This window comes from Herpailurus yagouaroundi, unplaced genomic scaffold (genome assembly GCF_014898765.1).
Source record: "Herpailurus yagouaroundi ecotype Mexico unplaced genomic scaffold, PumYag 198, whole genome shotgun sequence".
Lineage (NCBI taxonomy): Eukaryota > Metazoa > Chordata > Mammalia > Carnivora > Felidae > Herpailurus > Herpailurus yagouaroundi.
The window spans coordinates 19,720,304-19,745,371 of record NW_024412429.1 but is presented as its reverse complement, the minus strand read 5'-3'; the positions used below and the strand labels follow the sequence as shown (position 1 = coordinate 19,745,371).

The window sequence follows — 25,068 nt, the reverse complement described above, 5'->3', positions numbered from 1 at the left end:
CATGACCTGAGCCAAAGTCAAAAGTGGGATGCTTAACCCACTGAGCCACCCAGGCACCCCTGGAATTAAATTTTTTCTAAATGACCTCTAAAGATGGGAAGAAGAGAGATTTGTGCCTATGTGTGCTCGACTGTTTATCCCAAGGAATTGTTCTCTCTCCAGTATCAGTGCCTAGCATAATGCACGACATATAGTATGACCTCAATAAATGTTGCCATAGAGGGCAGCAGTTCAGACCGCAAACTCTAGGGTCAGGTATTTGGATATGTACTCTGGTTCTCCCACTCGTGTAATCCGAAGCAAGTTACTTCACTCTCTGTGCTTCACTTTCACTTTCTTGCATCCTCACTTGTAAAATGGGGGTGATAATAGTTACTACTTCCCAGGGTAACCCTAAGGTTTAAATGAATTGTTACATGAAAACTGCTCATAGTAGTGCCTACTACCATGGGATGCTATAGATTTGCTATTATTATTGTACCGATAATGATGAAGAGCTCTCTCCCAACCCTTAAGCACCAGCCTTAGAAATACAGCATGAAAACATGCTCTCTGCCACACCTCCAGTTACATACTGACCCTCTGAGAAATTCGTATGGTCGTCCTTTTTATATCCAGTAATAGATTATGACAATAGCTACTAAGTGGAACACGTGCTACCTAAGTGTAGTTTTCTTCGAGAAAAACTGATGCCTAAGAAGCTGCCAAGTGCCTCTGCTATGCTTTTCAAAAGGCAAACTTGAATCTTTGATTGCCGTTTTTTTTTTTTTTTTGAGCATCATGTGAAAATGATTAGAACTGTAACATTTATGCTCTATTTAGGAAAATAACCTTTTCTAGATTATTGGGTAAATTATATTTACCAGTGGCACTATTAACTCTAATAGGGTTTTTGGATCAAATTAGCCTATTTAAGAATAAATAAAGCACAATAAACCCATTCTCTCTAAAAAAATCAATAAATAATGCTTTTAATTCACTTTGATTACTGCACTTGGCAGGAAAATAACCATGTGAGGAAACTGACACCACAACAAAAAAGCATTATGCTGATAAAAACAAGTAAGAATAAGCCAACAACTGAGCTGCAGAAAGAAAAACTTATGTCCGGAAGTAGTTTCTGCCATGAAATGAGAAGCTTGGGCTCTGCCATTGGCCACAGCGCGAAGAGGAGCAATTCTGTCTTGTAAATTGCACTCGTGGCAGCTGAATGACATTATCTCCACCTGTGCGACAGTTCTTTCCGCCAAGTTTCCGTAAGCAGCGTGGAAACTGCCTCTAACCCCTCTTTAGTAAGCTGTGCTAGTGGACGAGATGACAGACCAAATGGGGCATGTACTAGAGTTCCTGTATCATGAGAACAGGACCACCGACTCACTTTTGGGTGGCATCCGGCCTGATGATGTCATTCTGAAACGCCGAGAAACAGCAGCACTCACTTCTAAGAGGTGATAGTTGATGCTAATTTCAGTTAACAAAATTCATGCAAAGCATCCCTTTTTTTTCCCCCTTTGTTTCCTGGAATCGAAAATGAGAGTTTAAAGGGAAGGAAGGTCAACGGCCAGTAAAAGAAGCCCAGGAAGGAAGATGGGCTGTAGAGTCAAGAAGACCTACTCAGACTGTGAGCTTTACCTTCCACACAATGTCATCCCAAGTGAATTCACTTCCCATCTACAGACTCCGGTTCCTCAATAGCAGAAGGGAATAATAAAATCTGTCTCAGGGTCGTTATCAGAATTTAACGAAATATGTAGGCATCCGGCACACGGTATAAGGTAAACAAAATGAATATGAAAATTGTCTGTAAAATGACTCCATTTTTAGGATTCTTTTTGAGAAAGAGAGTGTGAGAGGGGGAGGGGCAGTCAGAGAGGGAGAGAGAGAATCTCAAGCAGGTGTGGAGCCGACGCAGGCCTTGAACCCACAAACTATGAGATCATGACCTGAGCCGAAATCAAGAGTCAGAAGCTTAACCAACTGAGCCCCCCAGGGGCCCCTAAAGTGACTCTTTTCTTGGTCTTTGATGTAGAGCAGAGACTCCCATGGCTCCCGTGTATAAGAGGACTGAGGCCAAGCTGGGGAGCCCTGGAAGGTGAGAGAAAAATCTCTGGTGTCTGAAGATGCAGGACACATGGTGCTTACAGCGAGCCTTGAGACCTGGCCTGCAGTCTCTCCGCTGGGAGTGAAGTCGTCCCCTGGAACGCCGTCAGGAGGGTCCTGAAGTCCATCCCTCTGCTCTCCCATTTTCACCGCAATCTTCTCTTGACCCTATTAACCAACCATTGCAGGAGGAGGAAGCCATTACCATACCACGCAGGCTTCCAGAGAGCCTTACAAAAGGCTCTTCTGACTGCAAACTTCCTGACAGCTCTCACACCATAACCATCAGGTGTGCAAGCTCTTTTGATGATTCCTCTAAAGAGATAGAATGTTAAGAGCCTCAAGCCAAGCAGGTGACTCCAAAGTGAGTGCCTCGGGCTTATTTATATTCTGGGATGGGAAGAAGAGGGACTTTTCTTAATTTCTACTTTACAGGTTGTTATTGTTCCAGTATCCAAGGCCCCTCTCTGAGCCTGAGGCATAGACTTAATAATTCACAAACAGTATGGGGAAGAAATCACTGTATCTTACATGCATCCAAAATCCAAAACCTAGAGACAAATGGGGGGGGGGTGGTATGCAGTTAGAAGCAAAGAGCTCTAACTGAAACCTGAGTCACACTTACAATACCTTCTTCAGACGAAGGAACACAACGTGGTCTCGATGCTGTGCCCGGTTCCTCCACCCCAGTAATCAGCAACACCCAGGAAGATAGAGTTTAATTCCACCTCAGGCGAAGAAGAGGCGAGAGAGAGGATTGTTCTCTCTTTTCCTTCCTCCCTCTGTTAAGCTCCAAGGAAAAGTGAGTTTCTAGACGTAGGCAGTGAATGAGAGTGAAGAGAGGTTTTGTTTCACCTCTTTAAGTCAGGTTAAATCACACTTCTGCCAGAAAACACCTGGTGGGGCATGTGGGTGGCTCAACCAGTTAAGCGTCTGACTCTGGGTGTTGGCTCAGGTCGTGATCTCACATTTCATGGGCTTGAGCCCCACATCTGGCCCTGCCCTGACAGTGCGGTGCCTGATTGGGATTCTCTCTCTCCCTTTCTCTCTCTGCCTCTCCCCCACTCATGTTCGCTTTCTCTCTCTCTCTCCCTCTCAAAATAAGTGACCTTTAAAAAAAAGAAAAGAAAAGAAAACGTCCTGGCAATGTATCTAAAGCTAAAAGATTGGCAGATGTATCTTCCATTCACAGCCAGGCACCCACCCCCCTTTCCCATTGCTCCCCTCTTCTTGTGAATGGCCAAGAAATACATGGCAAAGAACGGGAGGATGCGACACAGCTGACTCGTTTTTTTCAATCATTATGCAAAAACAGACTCATCAAGAAATATGCACTAAACACATCTAGAATGTGCGAGGTCTCACTGCTTTCTTCATGCATCCCCTGACAACACAGCCTCTTATCTTTATTTCATCATAAGGGGATATGGTGGTAGCAATGTCACAACCTCGGTTATATACTTCAGTGTAGTGGTTAAGAGCATAGACTCTGAACACAGGCAAGAATGTAAAGGATACTATGAAGATAGTGGAAGGCATTATCTGATGAGGGAGTAATATCCAGAATATATGAAGAACTTCAATGACTCAAAACACAACAAAACAACTCTATTTAAAAATGAGCAAAGGATATATAGAGACATATTTCCAGAGAGGATTTACAAGTGGGCCAATAAGCACATGAAAATATGCTCAACAACACTAATCACTAGGGAAATGACAATCAAAACCACAATGAGATACTATCAGAATGGCTATTAGAAAAAAAATGTTAGCAAGAAGGTAGAAAATTGCGACCCTTGTACACTGCCAGGGGAAGTTTAAAATGGTGCAGCCACTATAGAAAACAGTATACAATTCCTCAAGAAATTAAACATTGAATTTCATAGGTTGTAGCAATTCCACTTCTGGTATATACCCAAAGAATTGAAAGTAGGCACTCAAACAGATATTTGAACGCCCGTGTTTATAATGCCCATGTTGTATATGTACATTTAACCACAATAAAGTATCTACAGGAGGGGCGCCTGGGTGGCTCAGTTGGTTGAGTGTCCAACTTCGGCTCCGATCACAATCTCACGGTTCATGGGTTCGAGCCCCTCGGCAGACTGTGCTGACAGCTCAGAGCCTGGAGCCTGCTTTGGATTCTGAGTCTCCCTCTCTTTCTGCCTCTCCCCCACTTGCTCTCTCTCTCTCTCTCTCTCTCTCTCTGTCTCAAAAATGAACAAACATTGAAAAAACTTTTTAAAATACATATAGGAATTTGAGAAAAAAGATCCTACCTTCCAGGGCCAATGTGCCATATTTGCCACCCTAGCTACCCCATACTAGCTTTGGGGCAAATGATTTAGCTTTCTGTTTTCTTATCTGTAAAATGGGATAATCAGAGGGCCTAAGTCATAGGTTGTTGTGAAGTTTATGACAGATGACAAAAAGAAAATCCTGGAGCATAGTAAGTGCACAAAACATGTTAGTTATTATTATTGTTTCTTTGTATAGATGCTAAAAAATACCAATGCCATGGACAAATATTTCTTCCTTTTTAGCATCCACCTTCAAGCATTTTCTACACATTGCTAAATACTTATTGACTAATTTACGTTTTCATACACAAGGACGAACCTTATGGACTCATATCAGTGGTTGTTTTTCCAACACAGAATATAAATTAATATCAATCCATTCACACTCTTGAGTAAGCCTCTTTGAACCAAAGATATATATTTGTAGACTCCTGGCTAATGCTGAGGTCTTATCTTGAAAAGGACTTAATTCACATGGCTATACTCCAAGGCCAAGAGAATTATGAAATCTTCCCATTGCTGTTATGTTATTGTAACCAACCTATAGAACCAATCACAGAGTACAATGTAATTGGGACATCACCATTTAAAGAAAGATTCAGGGGCCCCTGGGCGGCTCAGTCAAACATCTGACTTCGGTTCAGGTCATGATCTTGTGGTTTGTGGGTTCGAGAGCCACATCGGGCTCTGTGCTGACAGCTCAGAGCCTGGAGCCTGCTTCAGATTCTGGGTCTCCCTCTCTCTCTGTCCCTTCCCTGCTCGCTCGCTCTCTCTCTCTCTTAAAAATAAACATTAAAAAAATAAAAAGAATAAAAAATAAAGAAAGATTCAAAGTAAGTTAGACAGAAGGCAAAATCTCTGAGCTCCAAAAGCCGAAACCTTCTTAGATCTTTTCATATCACTGAGGAAGGAATTGGAGTGTGAAAGACATACAGACCACCATTAATAAACTCTGGCCCAGATAACATTGGGGACTCACGTTAGATTTAAAAGTAAGTGTACCTAAAGATGCTGTTATTTTGAGTTGACAGCATGAGATATAGAGCATTTGCTAACTCTCTCCATTTTAAACACATTTAAAATAAAAATGCTCTACGCAAAATCTGTTGTCATATAATATTAACACTCATTCTCAGAAATAAAAGGTGATTTCTGAAATGTACAGCATTTTTACCAACTTTTCCTAAAATGAGTTTTTTAAAACTTTGGCTGATGCTGGCTTCTAAAATCATCTCCAATCTGAGTGAGAGCAAATTCATTTAACGGTTTATTTCTCCAACAATTTGAGTGACTATTTCCCCTAGATATCTTTTTCAGAGCCCACACCCTAAAGCTTCATAATTCCATTAAATCAGAACACAGCTGGGCAATTCTTTCTTTGCTCACATGATAGTGGTCCCCAGGGAATTTATGTAAATCTATGGAAATTCATTTTAAAGTCTGTACTCTGAAAGGGAGGATGCATCCTCATTAAGTAAACGATTATATCTACAAACAAGCTAAAAGCAACATGCTGGAGAGCTAAATTAAACTTTCTATCAGGAAAACTAAACCATTCACTTTCATATATAAGCTTTACCCAAACGCTACCAAAACCACAAGACAAAAGATTTTGATGAAGTCCAAACAGGTATCAAAGAAAGTGTAGCTGAGCCACTATGGCAGGACACAGCCTCCTTTCTGGTACAACCATGTAATGTCTTTGGGCCATGCTACACGAAATGGTTTACCCTTATAATTCACAGAAACTCAGGAAAGACTTCTTACATAGGGGTGAAAAGAAATGAACTCACAAAGTCCTCCAAAGGGCACCCAAGTCACCCCTACGAATGCCCTAATAAAGCTAGAGTATTTGAAGCTTAAAGGAGAGGATATTGTATACTGAAAAGAGGATGTAGGCTTTACAGTTAGACTTATCCATATCCCACCCTACCTCCTTCACCTACTAGCTGAATAAATAACCTAGACTTCATAGCATCATTATTTGTAAATGGGGAATAATAATAATTCTTGATATGTTACAAATTTTTAACGAGATAAAACTATACAAAGCATTTAGTCCAATGCCTAGAACATGGCTGGCGCTCTAAAGCACCTGGACCAAAAAAATGAAGTCTGAGCAAGATCTAAGCTCCAGAAATGAGAAGCTAACTAGAAGGGAAAGCAGAGAATGCCTCCACTTAAAAGTTTCTGATCCTCAGACAACCATGGTGCCTTCCCCTCTTAGTAGATCTGCTCAACTTTCCTACTGCTGAAAAAGTAAGGCTAAGGCAATTTATGAGAACATTGGCTCAATATTGCCACAAACCCTTTCTTCTTAAGCTGTTCCAACATTTAGTCTTTTCTCATATCTGAAAACTCCATACTCTACACAAGTTACATCTTGGTTCTAAAGTGAAGAATTAAAAGTGAAAATATCACTTGATCAAATTTACCCATGAAAATCTGTTAGTAAGGTCTGGTATTGGAATAGTCCCTCAGGAAGTCGGGTATAGGTCATTTTCCATTCATTATTGGGACAGATTGCTGATTCTTCAGCGTAGCCCAGGTGAACAAGCTGGCTTGAGTTTGAGAGCCATGTCATCTCAAAAACATCTCTATAGACATAGATTCTGACAGTAGATTCATATTCCAATTAGCACAATTCTCATAATCCATAGGAGGTAAGTGGAACTGAGGCCAACAGGTGAAAAGGCAGATTCCCATCTCTATGCACAAATTGAGTGGGATAACTGGTGGAGTAGCCTACACTATTTATATATTTATTTTAGTATGTCTTTATTTTGCAAAGCAATATGACATTTACATATGTTAAATATGCTTTAATCAAATGTGAGCACGATATTACACACTTTATTTTTGTGATACTGAAATGATGTTGTAGTCAATGGTAAACCCTACTAGCCAGGCCACAAATGAAGGCTAATAATTCTCCCCTATAGGAAAAAAAAGAGAGAGAGAGAGACATCTCCACACTTTAGGAATTAAGACAAAGCTTGGTCACCCCGAGTAAAAAGCTGGACAGAACACAAATACATGGAGGATAAAATGCTACTAAAAGATGACTAGGGCAACCAAGAAATCAAAGAGGAAATCAAAAAATACATGGATACAAATGAAAATGGTAACACAATGGTACAAAATCTTTGGGATACAGCAAAATGGGTTTTAAGAGGGAAGTTTATGGCAATACACACCTATGTCAAGAAGCAAAAAAAAACAAACAAAAAAAAAACCCCTCAAATAAACAACCTAAACTTATATTTAAAGGACGTAGAAAAAGAATAAACAAAACCCCAAATCAGTAGAAGGAAGGAAATAATAAAGGTTACAGCAGAAATAAATGAAATAGAAACCGACAACAACAACAAAAAAAAACACAATAGGACAATGAAACCAGGAGCTGTTCTTTGAAAAGATCAACAAAATTGATAAACTTTTAGTCAGACTCACCAAAAGAGAGAGAGAGAGAGAGAGAGGACTCCAACAAAATCAGAAATGAAAGAGAAGTAACTACTGATACTACAGAAATACAAAGGATTTTAAGAACATATTATGAAAAATTATATGCCAACAAATTGTGCAACCTAGAAGAAATAGAAAAATTCCTAGAAACATATAATTTCCCAAAACTGAACCAGGAAGAAATAGAAAAATTTGAATGGACAGATAACCAGCAATGAAACTGAATCAGTAATCAAAAAACTCCCAATAAACAAAAGTCTAGGACCAGATGACTTCACAGGTGAATTCTACCAAACATTTAAAGAAGAGCTATTCCTCATTCTTCTCAAACTATTGCAAAAAAATTAAAAGAGGAAGGAAAGCTTCCAAACTCATTCTATGAGGCCAGCATTACCCTGATACCAAAACTAGATAAAGATACCACTGAAAAAGAGAACTAAAACAGGCCAATATCTCTGATGAACATAGATTAAATAGATGCAGAAAAAATAATTTGACAAAGTACAACATCCATTCATGATAAAAAACCCTCAGTGTGGGTTTAAAGGGAACATACATCAATGTAATAAGGGCCATATATAAAGAAACCACAACTAACATCATGGCCATTGGCAAAAAATCCTGAGAACTTTTCTCCTAAGGTCAGAAAGAGGACAAGGATGTCCACTCTCTCCAGTTGTATTCAACATAGTACTGGAAATCTTAGCGACAGCACACACACACACACACACACACACACACACACACACACAAATAAAAGGCATCCAAATTGATAAGGAAGAAGTAAAACTTTTGCTATTTGCAGATGACATCACACTATATAGAGAAAACCCTAGACTCCACGAAAAAAAATGGCTAGAACTGATAAATGAATTCAGTAAGGTTGCAGGATACAAAATCAATATAAAGAAATTCATTACATTTTTATACACTAATAATGAAATAGCAGAAAGGGAAATTAAGAAAACAATCCCATTTATAACTGCACCAAAAATATTAAAATATCTAGGAATAAACTTAACCAAGGAGGTGAAAGACTTGTACTTCAAAAACTGTAAAAGATTGCTGAAAGAAATTGAAAATGACACAAATGGAAAGATAGTTCATGCTCATGGATTGGAAGAACAAATATTGTTAAAATATCCATACTATCCAAAGAAATCTACACATGTAATGAAATTCCTATCAAAATACCAAAAGCATTTTTCACAGAACTAGAACAAATAATCCTAAAATTTGTATGGAACTACAAAAAAAATCCCAAATAGCCAAAGCAATCTTGAAAAAGAAGAATAAAACTGGAGGTATCACAATCCCAGATTTCAAGATACACTCCAAAGCTGTAGTAATTAAAACAACATGATACTGGAACAAAAACAGACACATAGATCAATAGAACAGAATGGAGAGTCGAGAAATAAACCCGTGAGTATATGGTCAATTAATCTTTGACAAAGGAGGTAAGAAAATACGTAATGAGAAAAAGTCTCTTCAACAAACAGTGTTGGGAAAACTGGACAACTACACGTAAAAAAAAAAAAAATGAAACTGTACCACTTTATTACACCATACAGAAAATTAACTCAAAATGGATTCAAGACCTCAATGCGAGACCTGAAACCATAAAAATCCTAGAATAGAGAAGGGGCAGTAATTTTTCTGACATCAGCTGTAGCAACATTTTTCTAGGTAAGCCTCCTAAGACAAGGAAATAAAAGCAAAAATTAATTATTGGGACTACATCAAAGTGAAGGAAATTAAAAGGAACAGCAAAGGAAATTAAAAGACAACCTACTGAATGGGAGAAGATATTTTCAAATGATACATCCAATAAGGATTTAGTACCCCAACTATATAAAGAACTTATACAACTCAACACCAAGAAAAAACAAAACAAAACAAAATCCCATTGAGAAATGGATAGAAGACATGTACAAACATTTCTCCAAAGAAGTCATCCAGATGGCCGACAGACATATGGAAAGATTCTCAACATCATTAATCATCAGAGAAATGTAAATCAAACCACAATACCACCTCAACCTGTCAGAATGGTTAAAATCAAAAACATAAGATACAACAAGTGTTGGTGAGGATGTGAAGAAAAAGAAACCCTCGTACACTGTTGATGAGAATGCAAATTGGTGCAGCCACTGCAGAAAAATTAGAGTGGTTACTCAAAACATTAAAACTAGAATTATCATATGACCCAGTAATTCCACTACTTTGGTATTTACCCAAAGAATATGAAAATACTAATTTGATACCCTAATTTGATACCCCTACATTTATCACAGCATTATTAACAATAGCCATTATTAACAATAGCCAATTCCATTAACAATAGAAGCACCCCAAGTGTCCATCAATATATGAAGGGTTAGATATACACGAAGGGATAAAGATATATATATATATATATATATATATATATATATATATATATATATATAATGGAATATTACTCAGGTATAAAAAAGAATTAAATGTTGCCTTTTGCAACAACATGGATGGATATAGAGAGTAAAATAGTAAGCAGAATATGTCAGGGAAAGATAAATACCATATGATTTCACTCAAACCAATAGACAAATGAAAAAAAGACAAAAATACCCAGATTCTTAAATACAGGGAACAAACTGATGGAGACCAGAGGGGAGGTGGGTGGAGGATGGATAAAATAGGTGAAGGGGATCAAGAGTACGCTTAACCATGATGAGCACTGAGTAAGGAATAGACTTAAATCACCATATTGTACACCTAAAATAAATAGAACACTGTATGTTAACTACACTGGAATCAGAATTTAAAAAAAAAAAAAAAAGACAAAGGTTGGTCAGGATGAACAATCTAGTCACTGTTACAGTTAGGCTAGCCCCAGACTCCTAGCTCTCCATTCCTGTGTCTAGCTCTCTTTCACTGCCTGGGTTCTGTCTGCCCCATGTACAACATCTCTTCCACCTTGCTCCATTTCTTTGGGAAAACAAATTCAGACCAGGAAAGTGTTCCCTGGCAGCAGCATCAGATTTTGCTCCAGAAAACTCAAAATACCTGATCTTTCTAACCCATCGCAAGATGTGTATTTTGTTTTCCTGCAGCCCCCATTCCTTCAGCTCTTCACCTGGTCACTCCTTCATTCTCTACATGGAGGGAGAAAGACAAGGAACACAGAAGGCAATTTTTAATATTAATTCCATTTCAAGAAACTATGTGAAGATTCTGGCAAATCATTTTTAAAATAAGCCCACAGGCGTCGTGCGGAAACATGGAAAAAAGTACTACTCACTTCCGGATAAAGGAAAAATAAATTGTTTTCAAAGTTTCAATTTCTCATTTCTCTTTTCAGTGTGAAATATCTAAAATGTAAGGGTGTCATTTTAATAAAATACAGATGCAGAGATACAGTTGCTCTAAAGATTTGTTGTAAATATTTTATAAGGAGATAGCCCTCACATGTTTATCAAGATTTTAACTTTAATCGTTAAAGCCACATGGAACTTTCTACCAAGACTCTGTTACTCCTGCAAGCAAAATTCACCACTGCCTCCACTGTGCTCCTCTTGTGCATGCTTATCATAAAGGATGATATTAACACATGGTGTCTTGTATTTCACATGTATATACGTCTATTTCCTCCACTTGATGGTAAAGCTTCTTGCTTACTTTCAGGGATATAAAAGTTATCTTTAAGTTTATTTACTTTTGACAGAGACAGAGTGTGAGCATGAGCTGGGGAGGGGCAGAGAGAGGGGGAGACATAGAATCTGAAGCAGGCTCCAGGCTCTGAGCTGTCGCGGCACAGAGCCTGACGCGGGGCTTGATCTCAGGAACCGTGAGATCGTGACCTGGGCCGAAGTCAGATGCTTAACCGACTGAGCCACCCAGGCACCCCATTTTGGGGGATATAAATTCAGTTTCTTGCAAAGAGTAGAGGCTCATTAAATACTTATTGGACTTTATTTGAATTATTCTGTTTAAGACTTTGGGATATGAAAGTGCCTTTGTGTCCTCTGCCCCTGGCCCATCCTCACCCCCTTAACTAGCTCGTCCATCATTGTCTTCTGTATCCACCACCTCCTACACACCAATTCACAATCTCTCTACTTCATGTGTATTTTGTTTCAACCACTGCTTCAGTAACCAGGCCTGCTTGAGTTGGGAATGATCTCATTCAGGCAGAACGTGACAGTACCTTACTTTAAGACCGCACCAAACCGGGCATTTCTCACCAACCCAGAACTTCCTTACTGACACTGAGGTGTGAGCAGTCTTGTTAAAAGGCCCACAACTGTGCAGTCTGGAACTTCAGGGGAGTTAAGTCCTAATAGAGCAAACTTTCAACCAATGGCCAACCACAACAAATAAGATAAGTCCTTCCTCTTTCTCAAGTCTCTATGATGATCTCTCTGAGATGCAGTTGATGTGGCCTTACACAGGACACCCCTACAACACAAAGCAAGCTACATCAGTGCTAATAGTTCAGCAACACACCCTCTGGCCAGCTTTCCCTCTCTCCCTACCGTAAGATTTCTTTTACACTCATTCCTGCCTGCCTTGATAGAAAGTCACATAAATTCTTAGGTCAGACTCTGCTTTCTGGGGTGCTGAGACTAAGAGACCTGCTCAGATCACAGTCCCTGCTCGGGGGATATGGTGATGTCTGTATCAGATAATCCTCCCCACTTTTCAGGGGACAATGCCGCACCAGTGCACACCCACCACAAAGGCTGCTCATCCACTAACTAAGCCAGCAAGCAAGACTCTAGACCTGGTGCGAAAAGAAGCCAAACAAGTTGAATTCCTCTCTAGGGAACTCTGAAATAAAAAAATAAGGGATGAAGCTAGTAGCAGCAGATTATGATATAAACAGAGAAGGTAGCAGGAAGCCATGATGCTCTAATTGCTCAGTTCAGTAGCAATTATCACTGCCATGTTGCTTCCTTCTCTTTCCGTCAACTTCTTCTTACATAACTACCGATGCTTAAGTCAGAGAATAGCTTTCATTCCCAGACCCTAGTTCACATCTTCATTCAGCCCTTTGGCCATCATCTCCGATTAATTAAAAAAAGGGCTCCTGGGGCGCCTGGGTGGCTCAGTCGGTTAAGCGTCCGACTTCGGCTCAGGTCACGATCTCGTGGTCCACGAGTTCGAGCCCCGCGTCGGGCTCTGGGCTGATGGCTCAGAGCCTGGAGCCTGTTTCCGATTCTGTGTCTCCCTCTCTCTCTGCCCCTCCCCCGTTCATGCTCTGTCTCTCTCTGTTTCAAAAATAAATAAACGTTTAAAAAAAAAAAAAAAAAAAAAGGGCTCCTAACCTGGCTTCCCGGAGATCAGGTCCTCCTAACTCAGTACCTATTATTCACCACTGCCATCTTCTCCAACAGCTCTCATCAGGTCACCTTCTCTTCTAAGAGAAAAGTTTGATAACTTTTACTCTTTTGATAACTGTAACATTAGGTGGCTCCCCTCATCGTCAATCCATCAACATTAAGTTCAGCTTCATTTTTTATTCTATTATTCACTAGAATTTCATGCTCAGGCCTTATTCCTCAAATGCAGTTTAAGGACTTCCAGTTTATTTTTTGTCATGTTTTTACTTATTTTTTGAGAGAGAGTAGGGTGGGAAGGGGCAGAGAGAGAGGGGAACATAGATCCAAAGAAAGCTCGGTGCTGACAGCTGAGAGCCCGATGCAGGGCTTGAAATCATGAACCATGAGATCATGACCTGAGCCAAAGTCAGATGTTCAACTGACTGAGCCATCCAGGCCCCAAGGACTTCTAGTTTAAAGAATACTGTTATATCCCATCTGTTCAGCAACTCTATCCTAAAACTTCTGAAGTAACCCAAAATTTTAAAGCTAAAACATTTATCTATGTTAGAATATCTGGAAATTTTCCTTTAAAAGATGGAAAATTTAACAGTTTCTATAAAATATGGTGCATGACAGGTCAGATTAAGGGAAATACCAAGCACAATTCAAATCAGCCAACAGAGGATTGAAGAAAGGAGTGTGTCCAGATAGTATGAATGACATGATACGAAGGCTAAGGAAGAAAGAAGGAAAGAAGCATAGAAAAAAATGGACAAACAGAAAGTACAAATTAAGATCATAGAAATAAATAAATATTATCACGAATCACAATATTTATGTGTATAGGCCAAATTTTCCAGTTAAAAACAGAAATTTTAAGGCTAGGTAAACAAAAATTCAATTATATGCTCTTATGAAAGACATAACCTAAAATATGAAAGCAAAACATGATTGAGAGAGATATCCACAAAATAATAGCCAAAAGAAAGCTGGGAGAGTTATATTAATATCAAAAAAATAGTCTTTAAGGTAAATAAAAAACTATCAGGAAGAAGAGGTGATACTGTGTGAAGATTAAATTTCAAATTACCAGTAAGATTTAACACTTAGATATGTATTACGAACCTATCTCAAATTACATACTGCAAAACATTCAAGAACTACAGAGAGAAATTGACAAATCATCATAATAATGTGAGGATGAAATACACATTTCTCAATTATCCATAGTTTAAGCAGGAAAAATCTGTACGAATCTATAAAAAATATTTTTAAAATCTATTTAAAATAACCTAAAAAATTCTTTGGACTACCAACCATGATTTAATGGATTTCTAAATTTCTCAATTATTTCTCAATTATCCATAGTTTTAGGAGGAAAAAGAATCTATAAAAAAATCTTTTAAAAATCTATTTTAAAAAACTAAAAAAAAATATTTGGACTGCCAACCTTGATTTAATGGATATATATAGATAAACAGAGAGAGAAAGAAAGAAAGATATTCCATATTTACTTCTCAAGTACACAAAATTTAATACATCAGTCCATAAAATAAGCTCACTATGTGTGTGTGTGTGTGTGTGTGCAATGTATTCGCTACATTGTATAGAAAGAATATATATAATTGTATTTTTGTGTATATGTATATTTGAATATATAATTCATATATACTCAATATACTCTAATTCTCTAGCCACAATGCAACTAAATGAGAAATTATTATAAGGTAAACTTTTGACAACTTATGAAAAAGTTCACACATGCGAATATGGAATGCTTGTACCCTTCAGTTGTCTTCATCAGTTATCTAACTCATAGTCAATCTTTTATCATCTATATGCCCACTCCCATCTGAATTTTTCTGAAGTAAATTCATTCCATAAATATTTCTAACTCTATTTAAAAAGGACACTTTTAACATCACTATAATACCATTATATATATTTTTTAATATATAAAAATTCCCCAAATATCCAGTCAGTGTTCAAATTTCCCTCGATTATCTCATATGTTTTCTTAAGTTTGTTCAAGTCAGGATCCAAAAAAGGATAATCCATTGTATTTGATGAATGTCTTTTAAGTCCCAAGTAGATACATTATTAATATTAAGACCCTATGGGATTGAAATTTTAAAACCACACTTCCAAATAACTCATAGATCACAAAAGAAATGATAATGGAAAACTGGGAAAAAACTGAACAATGAGCAAAATAACAATATAGCTAAAACTTTGAAATGCAATGAAAGCTGTAATTGGAAAAAAAAAATTACCCTTCAGGGCTTATATTAGACGAGGAAATGATGAAAAAGAATGATTTAAACATCCAATCTAAGAAGGGGGGGAGAGTGAATGATAGAATATAAACAAAGAAAACAGATGGAAGATACAAAGAAAATAATAGATTGTTGAAATAGAAGACTAAAATACAACACAGGATCAATGCGATAGAATAAAGATAGCTCCAACTCTTTGACACTCTTTCCTTTGACAGGAGAGATCTATTTCCTTTCCCCTTGAATCTTTGTTCTATGACTGCTCTAAAAGTATGGCAGAAGTGATATTTTGCCAGTTCTAGGTCTAGACTTTAAGAAAACTTGCCATTTCTACTTCCCATTTTCCTGTACATTCTTAGAGTTCCAAATTGCAATGTAAGAAGTCTCAAAACTCCATTGGAAAGGCCATGTGGAGAAGCCCTGTGTTACGTGGTTACAGGGAGAAACCCATCTAAGCTTAGCCTTCTAGGTTTCCTTGCTAAGGCATCAGGCACCTGAGTGAAGCAATCCTAGACTCTCCAGACCACGCCAACCACCAACCAAATACCACCCCGTAAACTTAGTCAATACCACAAGAAGCAAAAGAATGACCCTACCTGAATTCTTAACCCACAAAATCATGAGATAATGAAATAGTGGTTGTTTTAAACCAGTATGTTTTGAGGGTAGATTGTTACGCAGTAAAAGATACATGAGAGCAATAAGTAAAGCCGAAAGTTGGCTCTTTGAAAAGACTAATAAATTTTTCTATAATCTCTAGTGAGATTTTTTAGGGGAAAAAATAAAACCAAGAAATTAAGAAAAAATAAGAAGAAAAGGACTATATATCAGACTATCTAAAAGGGAGATGACTGGATAAAAGCCATCAGGCAGGATCAGGACACTTTGATGTGGTAGAATGATCCTTAGTTGAGGTATGTATTCTTCCACCAGTTAACTTTGGGCAAGTTATTTAAATCTATTGGACCTCAGTGTGATCACAAAACAAAACAAAATAGCTATAGCTCCTTCTATAGGTGTGATTTCTTGATGTGACTTTCAGCGATGTTTAGTCTCTGTTATTTAAAGGAGTTGTACTTCGAAATGGTAGAATTTAGAGCAAGGAACAAAGTAGAATTCAGAAAGGAAACAACCATTTTTACTGATTCCTCTCTTTGCTTAAGATGAAAAAAAATGAAGAATGTATGATTTTTTTTTTTTTTACAAAATTTTACTATGTTTATTCAGGACCTTCTCATGGTAATAAAGTTAATAAAAATCTGCTGAATTAAATTCACACAAACACACGAAAAGTCTTTTGCCTAGTATAGGAAAAAAACACATTAGCTAGTTGGATAAACATAATGCCTATAATGAAAAAACTAATTTTTACTCTTAGATATTCCATGAAACACTGTATAGCAAATTCTAGTTTTTGAAAGATTTTGCAAGATTTTATGACTCCCACAAATGACTTGTGCAGTGAGATAATAACGAGTTCAGATGCAATTAAGAACTTATCAAAAACATGGCCCCAGCTTCTACCTTGCTCTACATTTTTCAACAGTAACTTAAAATTTTTCTAAGACCTGAAAAATTACTTATTTCTTTCTGAGGGTTATTTAACAGGGAATTTAGCTAATGAAGTTTTTTAGCATGTTAAATCTTCGCCGATATTTTGGAATGATTTTGAAACATATGGAAAGAGGGGGTGGGAAGGGCCATAGTTCTATCAAAATGTTCTAGCTTGTTACCTTAGATAAAACGAAAAGCTGCACCATGTTTTCACCTTAGTTTCTGGTGAGGAAGTTTATTAGTTTAAATGCCTTTTCAAATATCAAAAGAAGCTCAATTCTGAAATTTACTATATAATAAAAACCTAGACCGATTGACATAATGGACAGGTTATAGGGTTCCAAAGGGAAGAGTAGGCCTGTCTAAAAAAGGATATCATTAATTTTTTTAAATTTTATTTTAAATTAGCAAAGCCACTTCACTTATTTAATTGTTTTCTAATGAGGATAAACATTTGCATGATAAAATAAACATTTATGATTTAATGTACACAGTGTAAACATGAGAAGCATCATACCCACTAACAGATACAGATTAATCTTTCTCTTCTCTGAGACATATCAAAACATCCTTAAATAGATACAGCTATGTAATATGACATATTCATGTAAGAGTTCTCCACATTCTTATTAAAGTTAAGATTAGGACATCAATCATACCCTTTACCCATTACTATTTCAAAAAATCAAAATCAAAAACCCTAGCTCTATGCTTTTTTTCCCAAGTGTTCTCTTTATCTTTGTGAGCTAGCCAGTTACCTACTACAAGACATCAGTAATTCCTTGCTTTCCAAGTTATTTTTAGGATGTTTTAGCCTTATTAAGATGTCCCCCAAATGCTAAAACATTAAATACTGAGTTTTCTCTTCTATGTCTATCCCAGAGATAGGAGATTTCTTGCTTCAAACCTCAGTGCACACATGTAAACACGATTACTCAAAACAAGGCAACAAGTGAGAAGCAGGTTTAAAATAAGAACTCAGACAATCTGACTCACAATCCAGCATTCAACTCCCTATAACTTGCTGTTCTCCTTTGTCCTCTTTGCTGGGAACCAAGATACTTGTTCTTTAGCAGGGTGTTTCTGCTGCAAATCCACTTGCTACCGCATTATGCAATGAAGTCAGAAGCCTGAGCTTGTGACATCAATATAGGTTGCTATGGTAACTCTTTCCATAAGTATTACAGGTTCATTGTGGGCTCAAAAAAGAGGACTTCAGCACAGCAGCAAAATAGCTGGCATTATTCAGCCTAAATTACAACAATAATTGATGCCAAAAAAATGTTTTATACGAGCTATAGCGTGTACAGATTTTTATATTTATGCTTTGTGTCATTATTGAAAGTCATTTTTCAAATACGTTAATTTTGTAAATGAAAATGCTCCAATAGAAATAGCATTGCTACTGACCTTCTGATAAACAGCTCCACAAGATCTAGGACGAAGAGGGTCTCACTGTAACGTAGTTTATTATTCCATGCCTTGTGTCATTGCAGAAGCCAAGTAATGTTATTCATTATCTGTTTTTGAATGAATTCAGAGTAGCATGATTTAAATCGGGTTTTTCCCATTACAGAAATTATAAAAAGGTTGCAAGGAGTTGCACCTATGAAAGCAATTTTAGGTGAGACGTTTTCCCAGGGAATGTGTCCATTTTTAGCGTAACAATAGGAAAGATCACTTTTTATTGCACCTGTTCATCCTTATTTCCCTGGAATATTGTTGCCAATGGCTCAATTCAAATGATTAAATCCAGCGTAGGAGATATTTAGAACAAATTCTTTCACTATTACATTAAAAAAAATTTTTTTAACGTTTATTTAGTTTTTGAGAGACAGAGAGGGACAGAGCACGAGTGAGGGAGGGGTTAGAGAGAGAGGGAGACACAGAATCTAAAGCAGGCTCCAGGCTCTCAACGGTCAGCACAGGGCCCAACGCCGGGCTCGAACCCACGAACGGTGAAATCGTGACCTGAACCGAAGTCAGGCGCTTAACCGACTGGGCCACCCAGGCGCCCCGCCATTGCCTTTTTTAAACCCAAATTTGAAGCACATGGCCGAATAATTACAAAGCCTGAATTCCTTTCTCCCATAGCTTCTTTTTCTTTGTCTATCATTCAGCATCAGCAGCACGAGAATCTCAGTTCAAGTCTACAGTCATGCCTGGGCTAGGCATGGCAGTTACACATGTTGGGCTTCTGGTATAGATGCGTAAGACACGGTCCCTCCCATGAAAAGCTCATACAGCTAATAGCAACAACAATAACAACTGATATTTACTGATATTTACCTGCTGTGTGCCAGATACCATGCTAAGCACTTTCCATTCATTCTCTTACTTAATCCTCACACTACAGTGAGAGAGGGAGCTACAGGCATCCCCATTACACAGAGAAAAGAACTGAAGCTTGGAGGGATGGTCACTGGCCTGAAGTCACACAGGTAGTTAGGAACACAGCTGGTGGGGAGGGAGGAGGAGTGGCGGCGGTGGGGGGTGGAGGGGGGTTGGGAATTGTGCCTGGGTGGCTCAGTCCACTAAGCATCTGACTTTGGCTCAGACTGTGATCTCTCAGTGGGTTCAAGCCCCCATCAGGCTCTGTGCTGACACCTGAGAGCCTGGAGCTTGCTTTGGATTCTGTGTTCCCCTCTCTCTGCCCTCCCTTGCTCGCTCGTGCTCTCTCTCTCTCTCTCTCTCTCTCTCTCAAAAATAAACATTAAAAAAAAATTTTTTTTTAAGGGAACACAGCCGGAATTTGAACTTAGGACTAACAGACTCCACAAATATTTATATGTTTTAACAGAAATGAAGGATAATTTCTTGTTAGTCACTGCGGTAAAAATTGAAAATTGGATCATTATCCCACTGAGCAAGGACTGCTTGACATAGAATTCACTGAAGCAGAAAGCAGACGCTAGTCTTCAGGTGAACTTCATAAACACATTCAATGACTGACTTTTCTGTTTTTGTAACACTTAGCCGTTCAGAAAGTGTTTGCCTGAAGACATTTGTACTCCCCTAGGTTATAGATGAAAATATCTCTCAAACACATTGGTTCTATCACTTTACTTAGACAGCTGCATTGATATTCTAATATGCTCCAAGCTACTCTACTATCTTGAGACCAGATAAATAGATCAGCAATTTAACTTGTATAGTGTGCTGCATTTTACAAATTATAGCAAACATTCATCCATTCAGCACAAATTTATTGAGCCACTATTATGACTCAGGCACTGTGCTAAGGGTTAGGTATGACACTAGAGCAAAAAGTTGAAATAGTCCCCAAATTAAAGGAATCTAAAAGGAGAGAAAGGCATTGATCAAATAACAACAACAGAAATAAATGTAAAATTGGGACTGTGTCCAAGGAGTAGAAAATAAGACTGAAAATAGATAACCTAAACATTCAACCCTAAATGATATAAAGAGAACAGAAGAAACACAAAGAAGCAGAGGGAAGAAAAACAAGGAGGAGAAGTAAAGTCTAAGAAAATGTAATTCAACATACGACGGGAATATAAACAAAACCAAACTGGTTCTTTGAAAAGATAAATAAAATTCAGAAACCTCTGGCAAGATCGATCAAGAAGACAGAGACAAGACAAAGGTAAACAATATTTGAAACAGCATAAAGAACACAGTTACAACAGAGACTTAAAAAGGAAATAAGATTTAAAAAAGGGAATAAGATATAATGAACTTTATGCCAATACATTTGGAAACATAGAAAAAAGGACAAAATTGATCAAGAAGAAACAGAAATTTGGGTAGACATAATTACCAAAGAAGTTGAATTAAAAATATAAAATCTTCCCAGATAGAAAGCATCAGGCCTAGACAGTGTTTCAGCAAATCTGCCAAAATTCCACGATCGATCATTCCAATCTTACAAATTTTTCTAAATAATTGGGGAAAAAAAGAACTATCCAAATAAATTATTTTATGAGTCTAGTGTAATTTAATTAAAACAAAAAATTAAACAAGAACAGTACGAGAACAGAAGAATAAAGAACAATATCTCCCATGAACATAAACACAAAAATCTTAGAGTATAAAATCCAGCAATGTAATAAAATGCTGTATCCCTACTCTTCTTCCACATTGAACCATTCATCAATATTTTTTAATCACTCTTTCCTTACTTTACATTTCAGTAATAATGTCAAATCATGATATTCACACGGATACACCTTACTGTTTCACACCTCTGTGCCTTTCCTGATAATGCTCCCTCTACCTAGACCTGCATGCCTCCCTTTTTAAAAACTAGGTAACTCCTGCATACCTTTCAGAAACCATCATAATCCCTCTCCTTCTGGCCAGACTATTTTCTTATGGTTTAACACATACTAGTTTGTATAAAGTATTTTATTGGGGGTCTTTCCCACAAAGAACCATATGGTTACAAATCATATATTTCCCATCTTTTAACCCTCTGCTATTAATAGTATTTGCCTGGCACATTGTAGGTGTCTGGATTGGAGCTACACCTTTTGAATCAAATTCATTTATAAAGTTTGTGTTTCTACCACATAGTCTGCTAGATTGATAGAGTGACCTTCATTCAATTTCATCCTTACATTTCCCTTCATCCTTACATTTCCCATAATTTTTATATGTAAAAGTTGTGTAGTTTTTCTTTAAGTGGGCCCCAATGTGGACCCCAACATGGGGCCTGAACTCACAACTCTAAGATCAAGACCTGAGCTGAGATCAAGAGTTGGATGCTTAACTGACTGAGCCCCTGAGACACCCCACCATGTGTCATTTCTTACAGATATCTTTATGTGTTCTTTCAGGCTCCTTTTTTATTTTTAATTTTTTTTTACAGTGTTAAGGTGTACAAAGCCATTATTTGATACATGCATATTGTGAAATGATTACCACAATGGGATTATTTAACACCTCTATCACCCCTCTAGTTAATTTCGTGTGTGTGGTGAGAACATTTAAGACCTACTCTCCTACAACTTTCAAGTAGACAATATAGTATTCTTCATTATAGTCACCATGATATCCCCAGAACTTACTGATTTTATTACTGGCAGTTTGTACCCTTTGACCAACATCTTCCCATTCCTCTACAACTTAGTCTCTGATTACCACCGATCTATTCTCTGTATTTATGAATTAGGATATTTTAGATTCTGCATACAAGTGAGATGATCCAGTGTTTGCCTTTCTCCATCTGACTTATTTCACCAGCATGATGCCCTCAAGCATCATCCGTGTTGTCACAAATAACAGTATTTCCTCCTTTTCTACAGCTGAATAGTATTGCATTGTGTATATGAACACCACATTTTCTTTAGGCACTCATCCAGCGATGGACACTTAGGTTGTTTCCATATGTTGGCTATTGTGAATAATACTGCAATGAACATGGGGGTACAGATGTCTCTTCAGGATAGTGACTTCATTACCGAGGAGTGGGATTCCTGGGTCATATGACAGGTCTATTTTTATTTTTTGAAGAGCCACCATGTTGTTTTTCTTAGTGGCTGCGTCAGTTTACATTCCTACCGGCAGTGCACGGGGTTCCCTTTCCTCCACATTCTTACCAGCACTTGTCATCTCTTGTCCTTTTGAAAATAGCGGTTCTAACAGGTGTGGAGTGACATCTCATTGTGGTTTTGATTTGTATTTCCCTGATGATGAGTGATGCCAAGCACCTTTTCATGTACTTGGCAGTTTGTAAGTACTTTTTGAAAAAAGTCAGACCCCTCCTGCTCCTTCACCTGTTTCTTTAGATTATTTGGTTTTGTCGTGCTGCTGCTCCTGCTGTTGTAGACCTATGGGTTCCTCATATATTTTGGATACTAACCCTTTATCAGATAATGGCTTGTAATATTGTCTCCCATTCCATAGGTTGCTTTTTAATTTTATTGATGGTTTCCTTTGCTGTAAAAACATTTTAGTTTGACATAGTCCCACTTGTTGATTTTTGTTTTTGTTATTGTGCTTTTGAAGTGTCATATACAAAAAAAAATCATTACCAAAAACAATGTCAGTGAGCTTTTCACCATGTTTTCTTTTAGGAGTTTTATAGTTGAAGGTCTTACGTTTAAGTCTTTAATCCTTTGCAAGTTAATTTTTATGAGGAGTGTAAGAAAGAGGTCTAATTTCATTATTTTGCAGGTGAATATTCATTTCCCCCAACACTATTTATTGATGAGATTATCTTTCCTCATTGAACACTGTTGGCTCTCTAGTCAAATATTAGTTGACATTATATGCATGGATTTATTTCTGGGTTTTTGATCCTGTGACATTAGTCTATGTGTCTGCTTTTTCATCCAAATATCATACTGTTTTGATTACTACAGCTTTGTAATATAGTTTGAAGTCAGGAAGTGTGATGCCTCCAGCTTTGTTCTTTCTTAAGTTTGCTTTGGCTATTCGACCCTCTGTGGTTCCACGTGGATTTTAGGATTTTTTTTTCTGTGAAAAACATTGGAGTTTTGATAGTACTTGCAATGAATCTGTTGATGGCTTTGGGTAGTATGGACATTTTAACAATATTAGCTTTTTTGATCCATGAACACAAGATACCTTTTCATTTATTTGTGTTTTCTTCAGCTTCTTCTGATAGTTTCCAGTGTACAGATCTTTCACCTCCTTGATTAAACTTATTTCTAAGTATTTTGGTCTTTTTGCTGCCACTGTAAATGAGATTGTTTCTTTCTTGGGTAGTTTGTTATTAGCATATAAAAACACAATTGGTGTGTGTGTGTGTGTGTGTGCGCGTGTGTGTGTTTATTGATTTTGTAACTTTATTGAATTCATTTATTAGTTCTTTGAGTTTTTGGTGGAGTCTTTAGGGCTTTCTATATATAAGGTTATGTCATCTACAAGCATAGACAATTTTATTTCTTCCTTTTCAATTTGGATCCTTTTAATTTCATTACCTTGCCTGATTTTCTGGCAAGGACTTCCAGTGCTATATTGAATAGGAGTGATGAGGGTGGATACCCTTGCCTTTTCCTGATATTAGACCTTAGAGGAAAATATTTCAACCTTTCACCATTGAGTATGACATTAGCTATGGGCATGTCATATATGTCCTTTATTATGTTGAAATACATTCCTTCTGTAGCCACCTTATTGAGTCGTTTTATCATGAAAGGATGTTGAATTTTCTCAAATGTTTGTTACTGCTTCTTTTGAGATTATTATATTATTTTTATTTTTATCATTCATTCTATTAATGTGATGTATACATTCATTGAATGGCATATGATGAACCATCCTTGCATCCCAGGAATAAATGCCACTTGATCATGATATATAATCCTTTTAATATGCTATTGAATTTGACTTGCCAGCATTTTGTTGAGAATTTTTGCATCTTTATTCATCAGAAATATTAGTCTGTCCTTTTCTTTTCTCATGGTGTCCTTATCTGGCTTTGGTATCAGGGTAATGTTGGCCTCACAAAATGAGTTTGGGAGTGTTCCCTGCTCTTCTGTTTTTTGTAAAAATGTAAGCTGTATTGGCATTAACTCTGTCTCAGCAGTTTCAAAGGGCACTGACTTGCTTCCCTATTCTGTCAGCCATAGGATGTATGTACTCCATTAGCCACCCAGCATTTCTGGCCAAGCTTCCTGGTTAGGTGGGCCTAGAGGCTACACTAAGCAGTTGGGCAGAGCCAGTGAATTTCTTCCTTGTTATGTATGGATCTAGAATGGACTCTGAGGTCAAAACAGACCTGTTGGGGACCTACAGCAGGCACAACTGCTAACCAAGGAACCCAGCCAGACGGAGCCATCCATCTTTATCCTTAAGGTTTTGTCACTTTTCTTATCTACCCCAAATCATGGTATCTACACTCCATTCCTATACCAAACTTGATTTTAGAATTCTGCCCTTTTAGCTCAATTCAGCAATTCAGGCAATATTTTAAGAGGTTCCTTTTTTTAAGTTTTCATTTTAATTCCAGTTAGTTAACGTACAGTGTTATATTAGTTTCAGGTGTACAATACAGTGATTCAACACTTCCATACATCACCCGGTGTTTGTCACAAGTGCTATTTAACCCATCCCTCCACCCACCTCTTCGCT

At 37.5% G+C, this 25,068-nt stretch overlaps 1 long non-coding RNA gene across 7 annotated transcripts in view; it reads right to left on the bottom strand.

Annotated features, from left to right (window-relative positions):
- The window catches only part of LOC121013342 (uncharacterized), a 275,767-nt gene extending 257,599 nt beyond the window's left edge, over positions 1-18,168 (bottom strand). For 5 of the 7 annotated variants that reach the window (XR_005782647.1, XR_005782646.1, XR_005782653.1 and 2 more), the window contains exons 1-2: positions 18,004-18,168; positions 10,580-10,628 (exon numbers count right to left, since the gene is read on the bottom strand). This is a non-coding gene — a long non-coding RNA (uncharacterized LOC121013342). Of the gene's footprint in view, positions 1-2,142; positions 2,269-10,579; positions 10,629-18,003 lie in introns of all 7 variants that reach the window. The other 2 variants (XR_005782649.1, XR_005782650.1) reach the window with 2 other exon arrangements.
- Between the last annotated feature and the right edge of the window lie 6,900 nt (positions 18,169-25,068).